The sequence below is a fragment of the Ambystoma mexicanum genome, chromosome 9 (genome assembly GCF_040938575.1).
Source record: "Ambystoma mexicanum isolate Mex_15411 chromosome 9, UKY_AmexF1_1, whole genome shotgun sequence".
NCBI lineage: Eukaryota > Metazoa > Chordata > Amphibia > Caudata > Ambystomatidae > Ambystoma > Ambystoma mexicanum.
This window is the reverse complement of record NC_090931.1, coordinates 990,031,714-990,055,084: the sequence shown is the minus strand read 5'-3', so window position 1 is coordinate 990,055,084 and position 23,371 is coordinate 990,031,714. Positions and strand designations below refer to the sequence as shown.

The 23,371-nt window shown below is 45.2% G+C and overlaps 1 protein-coding gene across 3 annotated transcripts in view; it reads right to left on the bottom strand.

The window, feature by feature from the left end:
- Positions 1 to 23,371, bottom strand: part of RAPGEF4 (Rap guanine nucleotide exchange factor 4) — a 1,521,174-nt gene that overhangs the window by 181,069 nt on the left and 1,316,734 nt on the right. The window lies entirely within an intron of this gene.

Genomic DNA, 23,371 nt, shown 5'->3' with positions numbered 1-23,371 from the left:
CAAAATCATGCATATATTACAGAGCACTAATAGGCGGCTTAGCTTGTCAACAGACTGTCATGGCTGTAAGTAAAAATGGTGCATTATGTTTTGCTCCTATGCAGCCCTGATTGTCATACTGTAAAGTCATAGAAAGTGAAGGCTGAGAAAAGCTATTGGGCATGCGTGGTCTGCTCATTTCCTGAATGCTAGGAAGATCTCTCGTTATATCTAAGATACACCAAGGTGCCCTGAGCACTCATGGAGAGCAGGGAAAAGGGCTCATATAAAACACAGTCTCTCCATGTGTAAAACATTTTTGGGATGACATATTAGAGATACTACTTATATAAAGAACACCAAAAAGGTTGTTCAAGTACATAGACCGAACCTATATTACTGAGGTACCATAGCAAAAAAGGACCTATAATAATCTGTCAGCTAAATACATAGCATACAATGCAAAGTACAGTAAACACTCAGTTATGGGTTAGATACAAATTAATGTGTGCTTTTTACCAAACCTATTGAGTCTTCAATTGAAAAAGAAAAAAAAATCCAGCAGCGGGAGTCTCAATAACTGAACTTCCCACAAATGGTTCAAATTGTGGTAAAATTGTAATTGAAATTGTTATGAGACAATCTCCGCGCTTGGAACAAGTATTCTCGTTAATTGATCAAAAATTAGCAGTGCACTTGAACAATCTTAAGAGTCTTACGAATAGTCCAAACATTAATTTGTGCAATAGTATTCTTGTATTGAAGTTGTGCAATAGTCCATAGATATAGCCGACATGTGTTTTGAACAATTTGGTCGTTATCAAGGCCTCTAGGTTTGTTTAGCCTGCACAATTCTCAAAGACCCATTGGTCTCACTTCAAAGCAAAATGAGTTTGTTTCTTTTAAATTTGAATACAGGTCCTACACGCTAAGAGGACGTCAGGAAGGACAGAGGATGATGGTTTCTGGGATCTAACCCATTAAATAGGTGACTGACATTGACTCGAAGGACCTGTATTCAAATTTAAAAGAAAAACTAATTTTGAAGATACAGATTTTGTTGCATAGCTTAGCTCAGCTCCTGGGCTCCACAAGAGCGATTGATCATTTTAATGCAGGCCTGAACCAACAGTCTAATGCATATCCCTGAACCACGTGGGTTCAGGGAAATGGAAAACTGAAAAACTACCATTTGTCCATGTTAATAATATGGTCATTGACTTTCATTGAACATTTCTTTATATTCAATAACATTGAGATCATAATACTTACAGATTTGGGACGGATCACATTTGAAAGCTGTTGTCAAGGCGAATGGGCTATTGTTATTTTTATCTGGATTCAATTGTGTATAATCCTGTGATAATCGAAAAAGTGTTTCTAGCTGCCCCGGAAATGTTAGAAACTTGAATGTTGGGGAGCTACTGGCTGGTGAAATTAGACCTTAGATTATGAAGTTTCACGTTCCCAACTATGTTACTGTTAGAAGAAAGGGCAAAAAAACATAGCGCCCGTGCAATAATGTGCCAAAATGAATGTAAGCTTCACTGATTGCCATGAATAGGTGAATATTATCTAATATCATGGTATTCATTGGTAAATTACAACATTTTTCAACGTAGGGAATTGTTGCGTAAAAAGTTGACAGCTTACACAATTTGTAAATGACAGAAAGGGTGTACCTCTGCACTTCACTTCAATTACAGAACTCCCCTAGCCTATCCGCAGGGAGGTGTTGGCAGGAGGAGGTAGAGAGAATGATCCTCCAATGGGAAAGTTAGAACCAATAAATTGGCACCTCCTTATTGTAATATTGGAGGTGTGGCTTATACATTAAAAAGACAGGAATGAGACAGTGGGAAAAGCTAACTAAAAACATCTTTGAGGGAGAGCTGCCAAAGATCTTCCAGGACTTGTCCTTAATCCATCTGGGGGTATCCTGAGACAGCTGCCTGACATCTTGGGTGGAGAGGCCTTAACAATGAGAGGGCTTAAGCTTTGCCTGGGAAAGAGAAACTGGGGGAAGCAAAGAGCTGACTAGGCCGTGATCCTTAAGGAGCGCCAAATCAAGGAGGACAGTTGGTGACAATCTGTGACCAAAGTGACCAGACCCTGGGCTGTCTGAAGAGGAGTTTGGCTATCTAACCCGACCACCCCAAAACAGACGTTCCATGTTAGTAGAACTGATCTATTTGAAACCAAGTGTGTGGGGGACTGCCTGCCTTAATATCTTGCCTTCATAGTGCTTGGGGGGGGGGGGCAATTGTGTAGACCATTATTTGACTGTTTATTAATTTAATTAACTTCCATACAGATTGATGCAGGAGGGAGCTTGGAAGAGTTTGAAACTTCCACCCTCTATCCTAGCAGGAATAATGTTATAGTCACATAGTGTCCTGGGCAAAAAAAAAAGAAATGTGTAATTGTCACCATTCCCAGAACTTGCCTTTAAAACAAAAAGGTGTTTTTTCCTTTTCCAAACCTGACTTTTAAAAGAAAAAATGACCTTGCCTCGAAAACGAAATTCCCAACTGATACCCCTTGCCAAAACTTGCTTTTAAATAAAAGGTATGCTTATTCTAAACCGAAAATCCCAATTGTCACCACTCCTCAAACATTGCATTTAAGCAAAAGCGGTGCCCCTTGGGCACAATCAAAATTCCTGAACTGTTCCCACACCCTAGACCTGGCCTTTAAACAGAGGGGTGCTGCATATCACTGATGCCTGGATTTTTGGTGTTGGGGAGAGGCGCTTTGCAAAGTGAAACTAATTTCCATTGAACAATAATTGTTTTTGGGTGAAAGGGAAAAATTGTGCTATTTGCCACATTTATCAAACTCTGTGTTTCCAAAACTGCAAGCCTTTTCCAGCGGGCAAGAAAATTAACCTAAGAAATGCTGCTGTAATATTGCTTGAAAATCAAAATGTGAATGGGATTAACAGTAAACCCTTATGAAAAGTGCTGATGTTTATGCTCTAGTCATGTTACAAAGTAGTATTTAATTTGCCCACAGTGGATCGTGGGACAAGGAAGTTGAACGGGTTATTTAGCCTGTGTTCCATGTTTGTGAGACAAAAGAAAATGCAGAAAAAGTGAGTTTAAAAATAACATCCTAAAAAGGGTGTTTTTGTAATTGAAACTTTGATTTCTGCCACGGAGAAGGTGGCGTGTGCAATCAGTTAAAGTCATTATTCATTGAGCTTATAATTTTAATAAATATATATTCTTTCTATACCCTGGCCTGGTTCTTGGCTCAACTGTTAGCACGGGAGGTGGGGAGGATTTACGTAGCTCTATATGATTCATAAATAGGGCTAGCAATGAAAATCGGAAACAAATTATTGTGGGGCCCCTTGAATGGGGGGAATGAACTCCCCAGGTTAAAGGTGGTCTCTCGATATATATTGTTACAGTGAGGAATTATGTCATGCATTCCAATGCTCTGTAAGTCATGTCAGCTTCTTGTAGTCTTTCAATGAGCATGGTATGGCTGACTCTTACAAAAGAGGCTGAGAGGTCAAGTAGTATAAGAGTACATGGTTCATAAGCATCAGTGTTGGTTTTCAGGTGAGCGCACCAAGATAGTAATGCTGAATGGGTTCTGCACTTTGGTAAGGGTTTTTGAAGATAGGGCTGCCGTTTATTAGATATTCCAGGTTTGCTGTTGCATTTTGGTGTAGGAGTTTGACATCGGCTATCTTGAAATCCTTAGGGAACGCTACTTGTGCCAGGGAGTTAGTCATAAGTGAACAGTACAAGGTAGCAGGTGCTCATGGCTTAGAATGCTCTTGAAGATGCCTGGTAGGCATGGGCCTGTTGGCAAGCAATGCCTGTGGGTCAAAGACACTCCGCCTCATTATGAGTCACCCAGTATGGAAATAACGGTGGCAGTAAATCCGCCGCCACCGTTGTTTCCATACCGGGTGATCTCGAGTTCTGCAGGCGGAGGTGTCATTCCCGCCAGGTCTAACCTGGCGGGTTTAACACCACCCACCTGCAGGTGGACCTGGAAACACCGGCACCATCACAAGATGGTGCTGGTGTTTCCACTTCCCCATTCCCATTGAGTCCTATTGGACTCAATGGGAATGGGGATTTACCGGATTCCACCTCCAAAATTCCCAGGTCACCGGGGTCGTAATGCCCTGGTAATTCCGGGAATCACAGAGGCGGAATGGTAATACGAGTCCGGCGGTAACCTGCTGTAATTTCAGACACAGTTACCGCCGGACTCGTAATGAGGCCCTGTTTTGGGTATAAGTCTGACACTGCTCAGGGTATGTGTGTTCGCAAAGAGCTGATCTTTTGTACTGTTGGTTCCAGTTTTCGGTTTGCTTGCATATCATATAGGGTCTGGTAGCTGGCAGATGGGTTCTTTAGGTCCTGGTGAGCTGTAACAACTCTCTGTGTGAGCAGGCTGCATGTCCATTGCATTTGCAGAGTGAGATTTATTTGGGTGTAGGACAGTTGGTATGCAGTGTCATAGATAATGCTGGAACGCTACTTTGAGCTCATTTTTGTAACCTATCTAGGCTATATCTATTTTCTTGTTGATTTGCTTGAGTGCTTTCAGTTCTGGCGTGTACCATCTGGTGTCTTTGTTTTGGCTAGAGGGTTTAAATTGTTTTAAAGGTGGTCATTTGTCCAGAGCATTTAGAGTCAAGAGATGGAGAGGGCAACCACAAGTCTGTTTTTCCACTCAGTAGAATGTTTAAGCAGAGGGTCTATTATGCTCTATTGCTGATTGTCATTTGTTTTCTCCTCAGATGGCAGGATGTAAACTGGTGCTGTGATTTAGAATTGCAGGGCGATCACCCCATGGTATTGGAAGTGCAGGGTTATTGTTGTGAAACCCTCCTTCACCATATTTCCATGGTTCTGTATTCCCTTCACTGGCTGCCCCAGGACACCATGACTCTTTTTCAATTGGGATGCTTCACCTACAAAGGATTGATGCTGCGTCAGCCTAGCTAACTGGTCACCAAACTGCACCTACTAGGTGGATCTCCAGCTTCACATGGCCACAACTGGGTACTCCTACACATTCCCAAGGTGGCAAAGGTTCAAGAACAGAAACTGACTTTAATTGCTGCTCCTTGTTGTCTTTACCTGAAACTTTAAGAAAGACTTATTTGCTTCTTGCTTGTCTGCACAAACGAAATACGTATTTACTTCTCAAACCAGTCTAGCCTATGGCACGCAGGTTCTGTTTTTGGTTATGAATCTCTTGGCTAGACTTCGATAGTCCATGTTGAGTCTACCTTTTAGTTCACAATGATTTTCTGTGAGTGTCCATACCAAATGTGGGCTACCATTTCTTTTGTAGAGCACTCCAATAGCACACTGGGCAAGGTCTTCTCAGTATCAAATACCATAAATGAATACATAAGTGATACGTTTGTTGCATGTTCACATTACTGCTTTGGTTGAGTGGTCTTGGTCTGGTTGGGAGAAGTGGGTGCACTCCTGATGGGTGCAGTTCTAGTTGGAGTAGTCTCAGAGTGGCAGAATGTGTCAATCAACTGAGACTTTGTGGGAGGCTGCTAAGTATTCTGGGAGGCCTCACAGTGTGCCTTGTTGCAGAGTTTCATGACCTTACGTAAGGCATTTAAGTAGATCAGGGGCATGGTAACTGGTTGTGCGAGTTTACGTTGACTGCACAATAGGACCTCAGTGAGTCTAGGATGTTTGGTGGGACAGAGCGGGTACGTCACTAGACAATATGCTAATTTTACAAGCTTAGTAAGGATAGCCATGGTAAGTAAAGAATGCAATGTACAATGCTAGGCAATAATACCTTTCACCAGTGTGGCTTACCAGTAGGAGAAAAAAACAGAGTTTTATGTAGTGTGCACCTGACCCCCAAGTATAGTAACGCTCTTGACTGGGAATAAGGTTCATCTGTTTACCTATCAAAAACAGCTAGTAACTGCTGTTTTTTCATGGGAGATGAGACTGTAATGTCTCTGCATGGCAAATGCCTCGTATTGCCATCCTTCTAGACCCCTCGGTCACATTTGTCACTGTTTACCACATGACCAGCCTTTATATGGCATTTCTGGTTCAGCTATCCATTCTATTAAATCCTTCCTGTCTAACAGTGCAATCCAGATCCAAACAAGCCATTTCCGCTTTAAACTCAACAACATTGGCTCCATCGAAGTTCTCTCCTGCCACTTCCCGCTCTTCCTGATGGACACAGTCACCTTCCATCTCATCTACAGACCACACAAACCCAACACTGCCTTCATCAGAGACTTCACCGACCTTGTCACCACCATGTTGCTCATGCACACCAACAACATCTTCCTTTGCGATTTCAACCTCTCAGGCAACAAGACCACCAAACTGATGAAGAAAGCTCTCCTCAGCCTTCTCGACAATTTTAGCCTCACACAGCACATGAAAGACCCAACACACGAGAAAGGTAATATCCTCAACCTAATCATCACAGCATGATCTTGCATCCACCCCACCTCTCCTCTCCCGCTTCACTGGTCTGACCACCTAGCCATGCCTTTCAACATCTTACACACCACCGCAGTCAAGCACTGCCAGCAGAAACCTATCAGACAAGCCTTCAGTTCCTGCAAGAACTTCCCTCACGGAAGACCTCGCCAACCTCCACCTTACATGGACCAAACACCTTCCCAAACAAACTGCGACTCTGTGCTGGAGGCACTCAATGTCACCCTCTCAGCCTCCACCGACCAACACGCGCCTCGAAACAAAGCACCTGCAAACGAAAACCGTCAGCACCCTGGAATGCGCAAGTATTCAACCTCAGCAAAAGAGTAATCAGGTAACAAGACAAAACCTGGCACTGCTGCAGGACGGCATCCAACCTGGCGCTCCTCCAGGAACTCAGAGCAACCCGCCAACAACTAATAAACGCAGCCAAGGCCTCCTACTATCAGAACACCATAGCAGAAGCCAACAACAAAAGCAGAGCCCTCTTCAAAGCGGTCAAGCACTGCATCAACCCGCTACCTGACCCTGCCATACCACACCCCATCGATAAATCCACCACCATCAACAACTTCTTCATCAACAAAATCAGCAAGATTTGCGAGCACGTAGACACCAGCTGTGCATCCACAGACCCACCTCACGCCCCTCCACGCAAAATCTCTACATCTTGGACAACTTTCAAGACCCTCTCAACAGAGGACCTGGTAGAAACCCTGACCACGCACAAAGCCACATCGTATACAGACAACATCCTCCATCCTCAAGACCCTCCATGCACAAGCTCTCCTTCCCTACCTCAACAGCTCCCTAACTCAAGGCACCTTCCCATCGACCCTAAAGACAGGACAAATCCTCCCTCTACTAAAGAAACCAACTCTGGATCCCGACAACCTAGGTAACTACCGCCCCATCACCCATCTTCCCTTCCTAGGTAAGATCATTGATAAAGACATCTACACCAACAATCTCATTCAGACCTACCAATCTGGGGTCAAACCCACATGCAGCACAGAGACAGCAACCATACAGGTGGTAGACAACACTCTCAACATCCTTGACGATGGCCACCCCTGCATCCTGGATCTACTCAACCGCTCGGCTGCTTTCAACACAGTAGACCTACAGGCACATATGGACACCCTACATTGGGGCATGGGAATCAGCAACCTTGTCCTATGTTGGTTCATGTCCTGCCTCAGCAACCGCCAGGGGTTTATTCAGATGGACTCCTCTGGATCATACCCGTCACCTGTGGAGTCCTGCAGGTCTCCATCCTCTCCCCAGTGATCTTTGCTTGAAACACTTGCGTATAGGCGCGTTAGAAATGCCATATCATATAATATCATATCATACTTGGAGCCGCTGGGAGCCCTCTTAGCCACACAAAACATCCACCTCCACCAATATGCCAATGACACACAACTATACCTCAAATTTCAACTCCATCAAGATCATCCATAGGCTCAAAACCTGCCTCTCGCTGATCTAGTCTTGGATGTCCAGTGCATTCTTAAAGCTCAACCCCTCCAAGACCGAACTCCTACTCCTCACCAACAACATAGAACACCCAGACATACAGACCTGGCTATCAACCATTAACTCTGAGGGCTTCACACCCGAGCTCACCTCCTGCACCAAGTCCCTCAGGTTCCACATCGACAAACACCTCTCCTTCAAGACACACATAGCTAAGAAAATTCAGACAGCTTGGTATCAGCTCTCCCTGCTGTGGAAATTCAAGCCCTTCCTCCCTCCGGACAGCTTTCCATCCACTGTTAAAGCTCTGGTCCTATCCCACCTGGATGGGGGCAATGCACTCCTCGAAGGCCTGCCGTCACCCTCCCAAGTGCCCCTGAGAAGTGTCCTACATGCGGCTGCACACCTCATCAAGGGTCTTCACAGATACAACCACATCACCCGGGCCCTCATCGACCTTCACTGGCTCCCACTGCATGCACGAATCACCTTCAAATCTGGATGCAATATCTATAAGGCTTTCGTACACAAGTCACCCAGCTACCTCACAGAGATGCTCAGCATCTCCGGAGGGCAGTGCACCACTAAATCCCAGGACGCGTGCAGACTTGAAATCCGCTGCTGCAAAAGGGAAAGGACCAGAAAACAAGCCTTCTCTGCTTACACCCCAAGACTTTGGAACCTCCTCCCTGTCAGCATCAGACTTGCCCCCACGCTCCTAAAGTCAGAAAAGAACTCAAGGCCCACCTCTTCAAGGATTCTCTCCTCAACACCTAGACCCTCACGTCACCCCTGGTGCCACCTGACTCGCTAGATGCTGCCCGCCTCTCTCATCCCCACTACCCTGGACAGCTGTACTCCTCTTCTGCGCCCCTCTGTATCCTACCCCCGATCTATATCTGTTCTGTTGTTACCACTGTAAAGCGCTCCATTGCTTCTCGAAGGTAGGTCCACGCTCAATGAATACCATAATAATAATAATAATAATAATAATAATAATAATAATAATAATAATAATAAAAACCCATCATTCAACAATGCAGTGCCCCTTAAGGATTCATCCTTCAATGTCTACTTGATCTGGCTGATCTCATCTTCCCATTTACAAATATTTTAAAAATTTACCCAGAAGATACTCCATCTCCACCACACCATCATATGTAAGGCTGCATTCCCCAGATTCAAGACTGGATGATCAATAAAAGACTGTGCATTAACATATTGCAGACAGATGTCATCTTCTTCGGCCACTCATTCCTACAAGCCCTTTTCCTTTGGGTGGTCTCCTGACCATGGGACCACTCATGCCCTCAACTGCCCCCCCAAACCTTTGCGTCATCATTGACAATTCTTTACCCTTTCCATCTCAGATCCATTACTCACAAAAAACCTAATTTCGAGCTGAATGTTCTTAGTTATATCATGTCACAGATTCTGGTTAGGGTGAGCTGCAATAGCCATTAAGCCAAAATCACTTACAGTTCCAAAGATTGCATGGTTTACAACACCTCACCTGGCAGATTCTCACTTGTAATGGCCATTCTGGGCAGTGATCACCTGGCTTGCCAAAGACAGTCAACTTCTTCCCTCTGTGGCATACGTCGATTTTAAAGCTGTTGTTGTTGTGGCACCCAACAAGGGTGAAACAGCAGTTTGCATCAGTGAGCCCTTCTGGCTCAATGTCTTCAGAGTTGCCCCATGACCCACAGCAATCTGTCAGATGTTATTTGATGGTTGTGCTGCTTCCACCAGAATCTGGAAAAGAGCTCCTAGTTTTCTTTCTTTCTGTCTTTCTATTTCTTCGTTCTGGCCCTTAGGCAGTGGGCCTACACATCTCTGGACCCAGTGTTTTTGTCTCTTAGCTGCATTCCAACCTAGGTGCTATTCATTTCACCACCTGCCCCTCCGCATCCCCTCTAACATTTGGTTGACTTGGCATGGTCAATGTCAGTTGTATGCTCTGAACTTCTCTGTCCTTTTCCACCACTTCCCCCCCATCTTCAACACACGTTCAATGGCTTCCTACTTCTCTTGCACTTTTCTACCCTCCTTCTTGAGCTTCTTTGTCACTCCTCCAATGCTTCCTCCTCTCTCCTCCTTCCTCCACCCTCCTGATTTGTCCCTCTTCAACACCTTCTTTTCCCTTCTGTCTACTCACCCCACTATCTTGGTCTCTCCCTCCTGTAGAGGAGGTGCCAAGCATGATTCACACTCCAACCGCCCATTTTGAAGTACCAGGAACATTCAAGCCGAAATTTGTGACGTATGATGAGCAAATCAACCAGCAGAGAGCCGCAGTTGGGGTCTGTCCAGTACCTATCAGAACAACAGCACCTATTGAAGTACTGACACCTAAGAAAACCTGGACAGTAAGATATCCATTGAGAAAACCATATCGACAAGTGAGACGGAATGACGATTGTCAGAATGTAATACCTGAAGAAGCTAAGAAGATACTGAAGGGAGACGAATGGTGACATCATAAGAACCCGGACTGACTCACATATAGAAGATATAATGACCTGAGAATGATGACAAAAAGAGACGAAATACCATGGATAAGTGAGATCCCGAGCCTAAAGTGAAACAATTGATGTAAAGGTGTTAGAAACTTATGCCATATGCTCGATGAAGATATTCAGTTAGTTTACACGTGTACATATGCAAAGTAACCGCAAGAAGCACAGAAATCATGAGGCTTGCTTATGCTTAAGTAGTAATTTAGATTTCGGCAAGCACCACCTGTACATATCTAACTCAGAAAAGCACTTTATATAAGTATACTTCCACTATGCACAAGAGCAGAATCAACCAAAGGTTACTAAAGGTCTCAAGAAGAGAGTTTCGCAGCAAACAAATCGAGAATTAAAGACGCAGAGAAACTCAGACAAGTGTAATCATGCCAAGAAGCCAAGGTCGTATTGGCTGGAATAGGCCAACAGTGGATACAATTAAGCAAAAGAAGAAGAGAGTATCCTGTTCGGAAGGGTCAAGATAAGCCACAGATGGCAGACGACTGGCAGAATTAAATCAAATACATGAAATTGCATGAAGCAAAGGGCGATTTCAGGGTTTCGGAATCAAGTGACCAGGTAAGCTGATGGGATGAAACTTTCACACCTACACATGGACTTTGACCATACTCAGATGCCTTAACTTTCCCGGACCAAGAAGCAGACTCGAGGCCAACTACAAAGAAATAATTGACACATTAACACTGAAGTGATGATTGATTGTAATAATAATTGGAGGGAAGCTGGGGGTGCAGGCAAACTCCTTGCACCTGGCCAGCTATTCTGCATGCTGCTAAGCGCAAGTGGAAAAGTATAAGTGGGGTTGATGCCAACCCAATCATAGTGGATCATATAATCTAGGGTCCTATACTTAGTTGAACCAATGAGACGTCGTACCTTTTGTGACATTTACAGTAGCCATTTTGAAGGAAGGGTTTAGTTGCCCCACTTGACATTGATTATCCAATCCTCTCTCCCCGTTACCATATACAGATATAGTACCCTTAGTTAAGTTACCTTCCTAGAACCAATCAAGTTGCATGCTCATTTTTAAGAGTTATACGTCAGTGATGACACGTTTATGGTATAAATGCACTGGCGTAACAGGGACCCCCACAGCTCCTGCAGTGCGGGGCCCCGTCTGCACATGTATAGGGAGGGGGCCCTACTTGAAAAAAAAAGAAAGATTTTTTTTCTCAAAAAAAAGTTTCTTTTTGAATTCACTCTGCATTCATGAAGAAAATATTTCTGCAACAGAAATAATTTCTTTATGAAGGCAGAGTGACTACAAAAAGAAACTTTCTTTTTGAAGTCAGAGGGCTCCCCCCATCCTATGACATGGAAGACCCTAGCCTGGAGGCCTCCATGTCATGGGGTGGCCACCCACCCCATGACATGGAGGCCTCCAGGCTAGTGTAATAAACTATTTATTTCTGAAGTCATAGGGCTCCCCCAGCCCTATAAATTCAAAAATAAATAGTTTATTTTTGAAGTCACTCTGCCTTCATAAAGAAATTATTTCTATTATGGTTCGGTCCTTAACTGAATAATTTCTTAATGAAGTTAGAGTGACTTCAAAAATAAACAATGGGGCTCATTCTGACCATGCCAGTCTGGAAACAACCGTGCTGGTAAGCTTACTGGCACCGTTGTTTCCGGACCGTCATATGACAGGTCTACCTGCTGGGGCCTCCGTGCCCGACAGATCTGACCTTGCCGGGCACAGCGGCCACGGTAGGCAGACCCGTATCGGAAGTAGCCGCACCGTTAACAACGGTGCCGGTGCTTCCATGTCCCCATTCCGGTGGAGTCCTATAGGACTCCACGGGAATGGGGATTACTAAATTTACCGGTGCCTGACTTTCCTGCCACCGGACTTGGAATAGCCCGGTGGCACCGGGAAGTCAGGCGCCAGTCATTTATTTATGGGTCTGGCAGCAACCCGCTGGTAGCACCTGCACAGTTACCGCCTGACCTGTTATGAGCTCCAATTTCTCTTTGAAGTAATAGGGCTGGTTCCATGTGTTAATATCCCAGCAAAAATATTGCCATACAAAAATATTTCCATATTTATGCGTGATATTAAGGCATGGACCCTGCGGGGGACACCCCTGCAACCCCTGCATTATTTTTAAAGGAGCGGGGGACACCCCGCAACCCCCACTCCTAAAAACCCCAAAAATGATACCCCCAAAAAATATCGGCTATGGCCGTTCCAGACGACCATATATACAGCGATATTTTTGGTGGGGATAATATGTAGGGATACCATAAGGCTCCCCTCAACCCCATGACGTGTGCGTGTGTGAGTGTATTGTGAAAGGGTGCACACTTGAATGTATGGGTGGCTGCCTGGGTGTGCCTGAATGGTGAATGGGTGCACACTTAAATGTATAGGTGGCTGCCTGTGCGTGAATGTTGAAATAATGCCCACTTAAATGTATGGGTGGGTGCCTGGGTGGGTGCCTGGGTGTGTGCCTGTATGGTGAAAGGGTGCACACTTAAATGTATGGATGGCTGGGTGTGTATATTGTGAATGGTGTGTGTGCTTGTGTACAGGGGCACAACAAAACCTACATTTTGGGGGGCTAACCCTTCAAATGTTGGTAGAGACGCTAACCTTATGGGGGGTGGGGAGGGGCAAACCTATTTGTGTGGGGGCATCTAACTTCTTTACGCATTTTAATGAGAGTATTCTAGTGCAGATTCAATGTTACACGCAGTTAACTCTCTCCGTTAAGTCTCCTACTCCCTCTCTACCCTTCCAATCACTCCCCTGGCATGCAAGTACTAGACCCACATCGCAATTTCAACTGCCTAAAAAATGTGGCATTTGAATGCAGGTACTAACAGTGAAATGCTTTACGTTGGTAATTGCTGGGCCCTTATTATCAGCAAAACCCAGGTGCCGTTTAACATTGGTGTCCTGTTCTGTCCGGCAACTGCTCTAAAGGTCAGTAAGGTTGAGTCAACATAGCCCAAAATTTCAGGGTGGGGAGTGCTGAAGCCCAGTCAACTCAGTGGTGTTGCGCCACTACTTGTGTTTAATGCTTTGATTACTCCTAGCCCTATTCTTCCTCGCCCCAGTACTTATGTATGAGGCAGTACTTGTGTATGAAGCACTGTGCCTCATACACAAGTACTGGGATGAGGTAGAGGAACATGGAGGTAATGCCTAACTCAGCTATCTGTAATCTTCATTACTCTTAGTCCCACTCTTCCTCATGCCAGTACTTACCTATGAGGCAAGGAGCCTCATACGTAAGCTCTGGGACAAGGAAGAGGGATGTGGATTTAATTCCTGGCCAAGGAGCTGATTGTGGAGGTTGGGGTAGGGAGTGGATGGGAGAGGGGATGTGTGGGGGGTCAGGATTGTGCAACAAATCATAATGGCTGTCCATGCCCGGGCTAAGCAGGCGTGATATGTGGTATTAGTGGCTAGAGAGGCATTATGGTTGTCATTTCTCAGTCTAGTCATTCTTTTAACTGGGAATTTCTAATAAAGCAGTCCTGCTAAGTGTAATTACCTGGCTAGATTGGCATTTGTGTGCTGCCAGTCTAGCCATTTCTTACTGCGCATTGTATATTTTTCTGGGCATCTGTGATAAAATGATATGATATAAGTCATTTATAACGTGCCTGCACACAAGTGTTTCTCTGTGCGACAAGACAAGGGAGGGAAGATAGAGGGAGGACAAGACAAACAATCTCACTAGGCCTTGTGTCATTGCGAGAAAGAGAAGTGCAAGGGGAAAGGGAGGGGGAAGTGCAAGGGAGACAGGAGGAGAAAACAGGGCTGCAATTCTCTGAATAAGTGCAGCCAGGGCAGCACGGCTATGGGTAGTGCAAGGAGAACAAGGAGCTGCAGGGTAACAGTTACAGCCCCTAAGTGCATGATAGGCACGGAGACAGTGCAAGGGTGACTGATCAAGAAAGTGTCTGGACTCAGAAAGAGACACTTGAGGGCATCCAAGCAACCGGTCGGTACAGCAGACAGGTAGGTCAGCTGGGGAGGGAGAGAGAGAAAGCAGAGGAGAAAAAGGTTTGAGCTGCTTTCAAAACTTCAGATGGTCCGGCTCAAGTTTGAAGGGGCAGGGAGCCATTCCAGAGGGAGGCACCAGCAGAGGAGAGAGATCTACCCATCACTCTCTTCCTTGAGAAGCGTCTAACCATTAAAGAGTTGGAGGTATTTGAGCGAAGGGCTCGAGAAGGAAGGTATTTTGGAATAGGACTTTGGATGCAGTGCGGGCCCCGGCCCCAGAAAGCCTTGTGGACAATGCTATGGGTCTTGAACTTTATCCTTGCAACCACCGGAGCCAGTGGAGTGATACGATCCCTGGGCTTGAGGCCAAGGATAAGTCTTGCAGTCCTGTTCTGGATTAGTTGCAGGTGACGGCGAGTAGAGGAAGGCAGATTGAGAAAGAGGCTGTTGTAGTAGTCCAGCCTAGAAAGAACCAGGGCTCTGGAGAAGGTGAGCTTCTGGTGGAAAGTGGGAGAGGGAAGAGTCCCTTTGAGGAGGAGCAGCTGGTAGTGGAACTTCTTGGCGACATCCGAGATGTGAGGAGAAAAAGAGATAGTGGCACTGAAGATGACACCAAGGTTTTTTGCCTCGCAGGAAGGGGAAGGAAGATGGCCCAAGACGGACAGCCATAGTGAGAGAGGGAAAGCAGGTGCTGGGGTCCCAATGAGAAGGATCTCTGTCTTACTAGTATTAAGAAAGAACTTGTTGGAGGCGCACCAATCCTGAATTGCAGATACAGTCAGGAACGAGCAAGCAAGGAGAGGAGGCTGAGGGGAGCCTGCAGGAAAGCTGAGTCATCCGCATAACACTGAAAGTTAGAGGAGAAGGTAGAGATCAGGTGGTCCAAATAGAGGTTGAAAAACAAGGGTGAGAATATAGATCCCTGGGGAATGCCACAGGTAGAGAGAGGTGGCAGAGAGAATGTGACCTGGTTGGACCTGGGAGGCGGTCCAAGATGCAGGAGATCACTTACTCCAGGGCCTTGATACATGATGCTCAGTTTCTCTTGCAGTCGATTGATCTGGATGGCGTGGGTGACGCAGAGGAAAGAAGGAGGGTGAGGACAGAAGGAAAGCTGGAATCAAGGTTAAAGAGCAGATCTTCACAGGTGTTCAGGAGAGCATTTTCCATGCCTTTGGCAGCTCCGACGCCAGACTGATGGTCATGGAGACAACCAACAGATTCAGTGTGGAGAGTAAGCTGGGAGATGGCAAGCTTTTCCAAGAGTTTTCCCAAGAAAGGGGTGATTGAGATTAGGCAATAGTTTGCCCGGAAAGTAGCACACAGCTTCTTGAGGAGTGGGTGCACAAGGGAGTGCTTCAGGGGAGAGGGGAACATTCCAGTGGCCAAAGAGTGATTGCAGAAATTGGCCAAGGCTGGAGCGAGGGTGTCAATATGCTCCTTGATGGTTCTGGAGGAGCAGGGGAGCACCTGTTTGGATGACAGATCGGACTTGTCTAGAAACCTTGTCAGGTGTTGTCAGAGAGAAAGATGAAAAAGGAGGAGGAGAGGTAGAGAATGCCAAAGGGGGCCGAGAGAGGAAGAGGGAGAGGAAGAGGAGCTAGAGAACAGGATGTCCTGAGATTTAGCAGAGAAGTGAAAGGCCAGAGCCGTACAGGGGGCCTTGGAGGGAACAGGAGAGATAGAGACCGCAACAGGATTGACCAGTTCCTTGCAGATTTTAAAGATTTCGGCCGTGTTGTTAGAGGCCGCAGACCTCCCAGGCTTTAATGTGTGCTCTCTTCTTGATGAGTGTTATTGCTTTGACTGGCATGCTGGTGCAACCAGTCTAGGTATGTCTAAATGAGGCCTGGCATGCTTTACTGTAGTGTTATTACGTGTCTACACTGGTCTACATTGTTCAGCCAGTTGGACATGATTTCATTGTGGCATGGCATTTTTAATAGCAAAGCATTAATGTTCCTGTGCACTGTTGGTGACTTGCATGTATTGGTGTTACCCTACAAAACAATTGTAAACACTGTGGCTTTATAGGCAATTTTTCTCAGAAAGTGTGCTGTATATTGCATCAAAACATATATTTATATCTTTCTCCTAGTGGAGTGTGTGGCATACCCCTTCACCAGCACATTTGTGTGTATTGCGCAAGCGTGACAAACTAGGCAGGCCCAGAGTGTGGCGCGACACATGACTTGTTGCTGAGCTGGGGAGGGGCCCTCAGCATGGTTCGCAGGGGGGCCCACATATTTTGTGTTACGCCAATGTATAAATGTTATGTTTTTCTGAAATCAATTGGAGTTGAAGCAAGAAGGAAGATCAAGCGATTGCTGATATTAACTGAACTCCCTGTTTTTTGTACTTGTCATTAAACAGACACCCTTTGCCAAACCATTAAGTTGCCATTATTGATTTGATGTAAGAGTACGAATCTGCATCCCCATCTATCTCGAGGGTGCTGCTACTCATCTTAAAGTGCCGTTTGGATACCCCCAGCTCTAATAGGCTGGCTGGGGTCCATTGTGCACACTCCTTTAACACTTTCCTTTCTCTTCTATCTCCTCCTTCTTTCACTCAACGCCTTGCTCTCTTTGCATGTGTCCGCTGTGTGCTTACCTCCAAACTCCTACACCACTTCTTAATCCAAGCCTCCATGTATATCATTTCCCTACCCGTATTGCCTTTGCTGTGGGACCGGTAGAGGGAAGCATGCAACAGCCCCTCCCCACGAGTAGCCTCTAGTGTTTGCACTCCTAATTAGTGCTCTGTGACTATGGAGGCTGAGAGTATAATGGTGGGTTTCGCCATATTGGAATCAGGCAACCTGGCCTCTACAGCTACTTAATTCCATCATAGCTCCTCCAGAATTGTGTGGCTACTGAACAGCCTCTCTTACTTACTCTTAGTGTGCATTGGCAGTTTCCAATGCTGCGGAAAAGAGGTGTGTTCACAGGTGCAGATCTGAGTTCTGTTACGCTTCCCTTTCCTGATGCCAGGTGCTGCAATCGCGACCTATGTCAGCAGATCGCTGGTGTCCATGCCAATCAGCTCTGTTCAAGTCCCTCTCACTTGTTAAGTGTAGGTGATAGTTGGTGGCCCTGACAACAAGGTCATGTATAGGTTCTGGTGGATCCCTTGTATAAATCCCGGGGTCGCTATCACAAAGGGGGTCACTTCCCCCGTCCCCCATTTGTCTGCCTCACTTATGGGACTCCCTTACAGAAATTGCATGGGTCAACGTACAAGCAGAGTCTATTCCATATAGTTACAAAGCAATACAAAAAACAGTTAATATGGCAAACAAAACATTGAAAAAAGCCTTGAAAATTGCATGTGAGGAGCACTAAGGATCAGCATGGCAAATGGAATGGTTCGACAGAGAGTGGCCTTGTGCCAAGAGCTACTGCCTTGTGTCAGCCCCACAGGTATAACTGTACACGCGCGTTCCCTATTATGCAGAATTCATTAAGTGTAACCTTTTTACAGTGCGGACCACTGCCCCCAGAAGCACATGCTCCCATTCTTACATCCGCTTACAATGCAATGAATATGCTCTCTGCTTGTGAATTTCACATCTTTCCCTGCCCCCGGGTGAGATGTGATTTCATGTGACTATTTGTACAAGCCGCCGTGGTGGCCTTTAATTCTTAAAAGCCGTTTCATGTGATAATAGCGTCTGCGCCAATTCCCTGCTCATAGACATCCATTGTGGCGGCTCCTTTGTGCTGAGAAGGCAGGATACCCAGCCCGAGCGCAAACGAGCTAATGGGGCTATTGGACGTTGAAAGCACCATTTTTGCAAAATACATCCAAATCATTCATAGGGCATGGTCACCTAACATTCAGCTAATGACTCAAACTCAGCCGGGAAACGCCACTCAGCCATAAAGCATTGTATGCCACTACAATAGTTTATGAATATATGAATGCAGCCTGTAAATGAACACTATTCCCAGCATTTTTTTATTTATTTAAAAGACCAGTTTTTCGTGGGTTTTGTGTAGCAGCTTCTTGGCGCTAGGTTCGAAAACAGGGCAGGGGAAGAGAGTTGGTTAGTAGTAGCAGACGGAGAGGCTTTGTGTGCATGCGGATGAGTTAATGAGTGCAGACTCAGAAGAACTTGCTGGCTGTGTGCCATTAAAATTCTAGGTGACTTTGACATTTGGGGTTTGTGTTGCTATATGGGGACCAGGTGAGATGCTCCATTGCATGCTACTGATGTTCATCCTACGAGAAGGGGCAGGTGGACAAATGCAATGTGGAGGGATGAAAGAACGGGTAACAGTCGTTGGTCTGTGGTGGGCCCTGTATGTGCGGCTGCGCGGCAGCGGGGCCTGTCTTAGTTTATTGATGTATGGGGTGTAGGGTGGAGGAGGAAGCATGAAGACTGGGTTGGTTAGTGAGAGGGAAGTTTGGTGGATCAGGTTCAAGCCTGGGATGGTATATTTCTAGGGGGCCATGTACAGTTGCGTATATAGGCTTTCTGCTGCCCGAGACCCAAATAAGTGCATGCGCACCCACCAACTTTACTCCACCTCTGCCAGACTCAGCACCTTCACCAGATTCCGCCACTTCAACAAATGCTGTATGCTTTGTCCAAACTATGCCCTGTCACCCCCATTTTAGCTCCATAACATTATAAGGACGTTTTTAAGGTTGCAGGGATTAGAAAGTTATTACTTCCTTTCTATTATTTCAAGCCTGTTATCTTCTATGTTATGTTAGTTGAAAGAGTGTTTTCAGATCTCTGCTGCCCGGGATTTGGAGAAGGCAGTGTTTTATACAGATGAGTGCACTAGAGGTAATTCTTACAGCTAATTGTCTACTTTCGATTATGTCTGAAAACAATCTTTTAGAGGAAGCGATGAGAACATAAGCTGCCTGCCAACTGGACACAAGGGAACGAGGAATTTCAGTTTCAATACTAATATCTGATTTCTGTCACTAATTGTCTGCTGTCACTCTATGAGAAGCACCTAGACTGCAATATTAATGGAACATAACTATATTTCTACATCCGGTCTTGTCAAATGGTGAAGTTAACATATGAAATATATTCAAGTGGTACAGGAACATCTTATAAAAATGTTGAATAAAAAGAACTCAATCCCCTTCTCATGGTTTGAACTCTGGTGTTAGCAGTGGGCAAAATGAAAATAAGGCAAGTTACCTGCTGCAGCCGATGTACCTCCAATCCCTTGTCTGGAAAGCCATTAACATATGAAAAAATCACAAGTGAAGTTTGTAGACTCTGCCTGGGCATAAACACCCCAGTAAAGACAGTTTGAGAAGGTTCTTAGAGTAATGGATAATGGTGACCCGAACATTCAAGCAACACCATTCATTGTAGCTGCACAATACAGGCACCTTTTTTTTAAATAACAAATGAAATGGTACATACTCATTACATCATTGCTGTTTGTGCAATTGTTCAAAATATCCAACACTCCAAGAGTAAACCTGAGCAATGTTTCAGGCCTTCCAGAAGAATATTACCTTTGTGGGTTTGGTTTCGGCTATGGCTCTTGCCAGTTTGCATTTAAGGTAATTTAAAATGTTTGTTAACTCTGTGGAGTTGGTTGGACTGTACAATACATAGCAACATTTGAGATTTGTGGGTATAGGTGTCCTGCTGTTGTTTGAAGTATTGTTTCACATTAAAAGTCCTACCTTGTGTTTAAAATATAATGAATGTAAAGATGACATAAAGATTACAGTTATGCATTGTGTGACACACATTGCAGTTGATTCTCCTGGTGGTACTGAGCGTGCAGCAGAATGTCATCACAGACACAAGATAAATCCACGAGGAATGCCATCTGCCTGCTTAGCACTGAGCAGCTTCAGTAAAGGTGGCTGAATAGATATCTTTATGGGACACCTTTACGGTTGTGAAACAGTGTACACCTTTGGCACACAGTTTTTGTTCTCACCCTTCTATGACTTTGGGTATCTTTTCACAGGTTTCTTGATGCATTTGCACGTTCAGATTTACTCTTTGCAATTTTAACTTCTCTGTGATCTATTTCATGCTTGCACCCTTTGGGCACCCACATACCTCTGAAATGTGGGGCTCAGGGGGGGGGGGAAATAATGCTTGCTTCTGGACATTATTTAAGTGCCACCTGTGGGAAGTCTGTGCTTGACTTAACCATGCGGTTAACATTGTAAAATGATGCATCATTTTTAAACTTACATTTTTGCAATGGTTTAAAAAATGAATGTCATGTATTTCAATGTAAACGTGATTGCTTAACATAGTGTATGTGTGTATTGATTAGAAAGAACTCCAACCATAATGTGAAGTGGCATCAATAAAACCAATGACTGTGAGAGTTGTATGACTGAATCACTAAATACCTAAAGCACACTGGGCTTGGTATGGGTTTCCTTCTTTATGTGTCAAAAGTCACCCCGCCAATAAAGCTTTTGCAAATATCAAGCATATATGCAAGTTTGCCCAGCAAAGATGTTGACTGTTACAGTGGAATGACTACTAACAGTTCAAAATTACATCCAGTGTTGTGGATTTGTGGATCAGCAGGTCTTGGAGAAACAAGATTAGCTTTATCTTTAAAAATTACGAGTAAATTGAAAATAAATTGCAGTAACATGCCGCTCCTCTGGCATTCTGGCCTTGGTGTAAATATGTCTATGGCCATGTAAGGTTCAGTGGCTCCCTTGTTCCTCCATGTGTCCTTGTGGTTACAATTGTTTTATGTGATTTTAGAATGAAGCAGGTGTGTGTTGGTCCAGGTCCCTTTGAATGGTTTTAGGTGTTCATGCGATTGTTGATCTCCTTTATTGGTATGAGTACTTGATGTTTTGGTGGCGGCCAGTTGGGGCCACCAGGTTGTTGCGGGTGTACAGTGGGCTATGCTGCCCCACCCATTGACTACGCAGCCCCATTTGTTCTTGTTTTGGCTGTCTTAGTGTGGTTCACAATATCATTGTTCGAAGGGTGGGATATCTGGTTTATGTCTGCGTCGAGGATTTCCTGTCTAAGATAAGGGGTGTTATCTTAGCTATGTTGTGGGGGCCTGACCTTAGAATAAGCATCACCAAAAGGTGTTCATGAATATTTGATTGCATTTTAGTTCGCTTGAGGGAGCAGGGGTGGTATGGGATACATTACTCACCGTAATTGTATTTCTGATGCTTGTATCTGCTTAGATTCACATGCTGTGCATAGGCCGACATCTAGTGGAAGCTGCAGAGTACTACTGTTTGTTTTTCAAAACTCAAAAATGGGCGTCGACACAGGGCGTGCCAGTAATACTATCCCTAGTGTGACGTCCACTGTACCCATGATCCCTCACGCGTCTAGGACCCTCAGATTGTATTTTTTCTGACATGAGGTAGCATGAGGAGTAGCGTGAGTACAGATAATCCAAGCAGATAGATAGATAGATAGATAGATAGATAGATAGATAGATAAATAAGACTACAAGCATCCATGCGCCTTCTCTCAGAGGGGAGGAAGGGTGGGTCGCATGTGAATCTAAGCAGATACAAGCATCAGAAATACGATTACGGTGAGTAATGTATCCCTTCTGAGGCTTGTGGAATCTGCTAAAATCACATGCTGTGCATAGATTAGCGAGCAGTGTTAGAAGAAGGAGGTGGGATGTGAGAAGGGTCATGAGCAAATAAATGTCTTAGAACTGCTTGCCCCACTTGAGTATCTGTCTTGGAAGGGGTGTCAATGCAGTAGTGCTGAGTAAAGGTGTGAATAGAGCTCCAAGTAGCTGCTTTGCAAATGGTGTCAAGGGGTACATTGCAATGAAAGCCAGAGTGGCCCCAATGCCTCTTGTAGAGTGGGCTCTTGGTGTGAAAGGCAACGTTTTTTCAGCAAGGGAGTAACAGCTGGATACAGTTAACAATCCACTTAGAGATGGCACCTTTAGAGACGCGATCTCCCTCTTTGCCTGTAGCTACGGAGACAAAGAGTTGGTCTGTTTTCCTTGGCGGTCTGGTTTTGTTTACATAGTATAGGACCGCCCTACGCACATCTAGGGTGTGTAGTTTCACCGCAGCCGAGCTTTGAGGGTCTTGGAAGAAAGCCGGAAGCTCGATGGACTGGTTCACATGGAATTTAGAAATAAACTTAGGTGAGAACCTAGGGTGTGCACGTAAAACCAGTTTATCTTTATGAACCGTAAAGAAAGGATCCTGCACTGACAGAGCCTGAATTTCGCTGACCCTTCTTATAGAAATTGCTACTAAGAAGGCCGTCTTATAAGTCAGGTGTTTGAGACTGCTTTTATGCATGGGCTCGAAAGGTGGGCCCATGAGTTTAGATAGCACCACATTAAGGTCCCATCCTGGTGGTGGGTTAGATGAAGGCTTTAACCACTGGTTCGTTCCACCACGAAACTTTGTTATGGGAGGTGGTGTATGCTGACAGAGCTGCCAGGTGTACCTTCAGTGAATTAAAAACCAACCCTGCGTCCAGCAGGTGGAGCATGTATGTGACAATTGTGGAAGGAGTGCAATCAACTGGGTTGATTTGCTTATTCTGGGGTCCGATAACGAATCTTTTCCATTTGTCAAAGTAGCAGTGCCTCGTGTTTGGTTTCCTAGATTCTCTTAGGATGTCCATACATCTCTGCGGTAAATTGAGATGTCCAAACTCTATGACCTCAGGAGCCATGCTGCCAGGTTCATTGAGTTGGGTTGAGGATACACTTTCTGACATTGGTGCTGGGACAGTAGGTTGAGCCAGCCTGGGTGTTTGACGGGTTCACACACCGCTAGTCTGCGTAAGTGTGGGAACCACGGTTGTCTCGCCTACATGGGAGCAACTAGGACGAGCATCATCGATTCTCTGTTCATCTTGTTGACCACCTTCCTGATGAGAGGTATTGGTGGAAAAGCGTTCGCAAACATCCCTGACCAGTTCATCCAGAGGGCGTTCCCCTGGGAGTCTGGCTGGGGGAACATGGATGCAA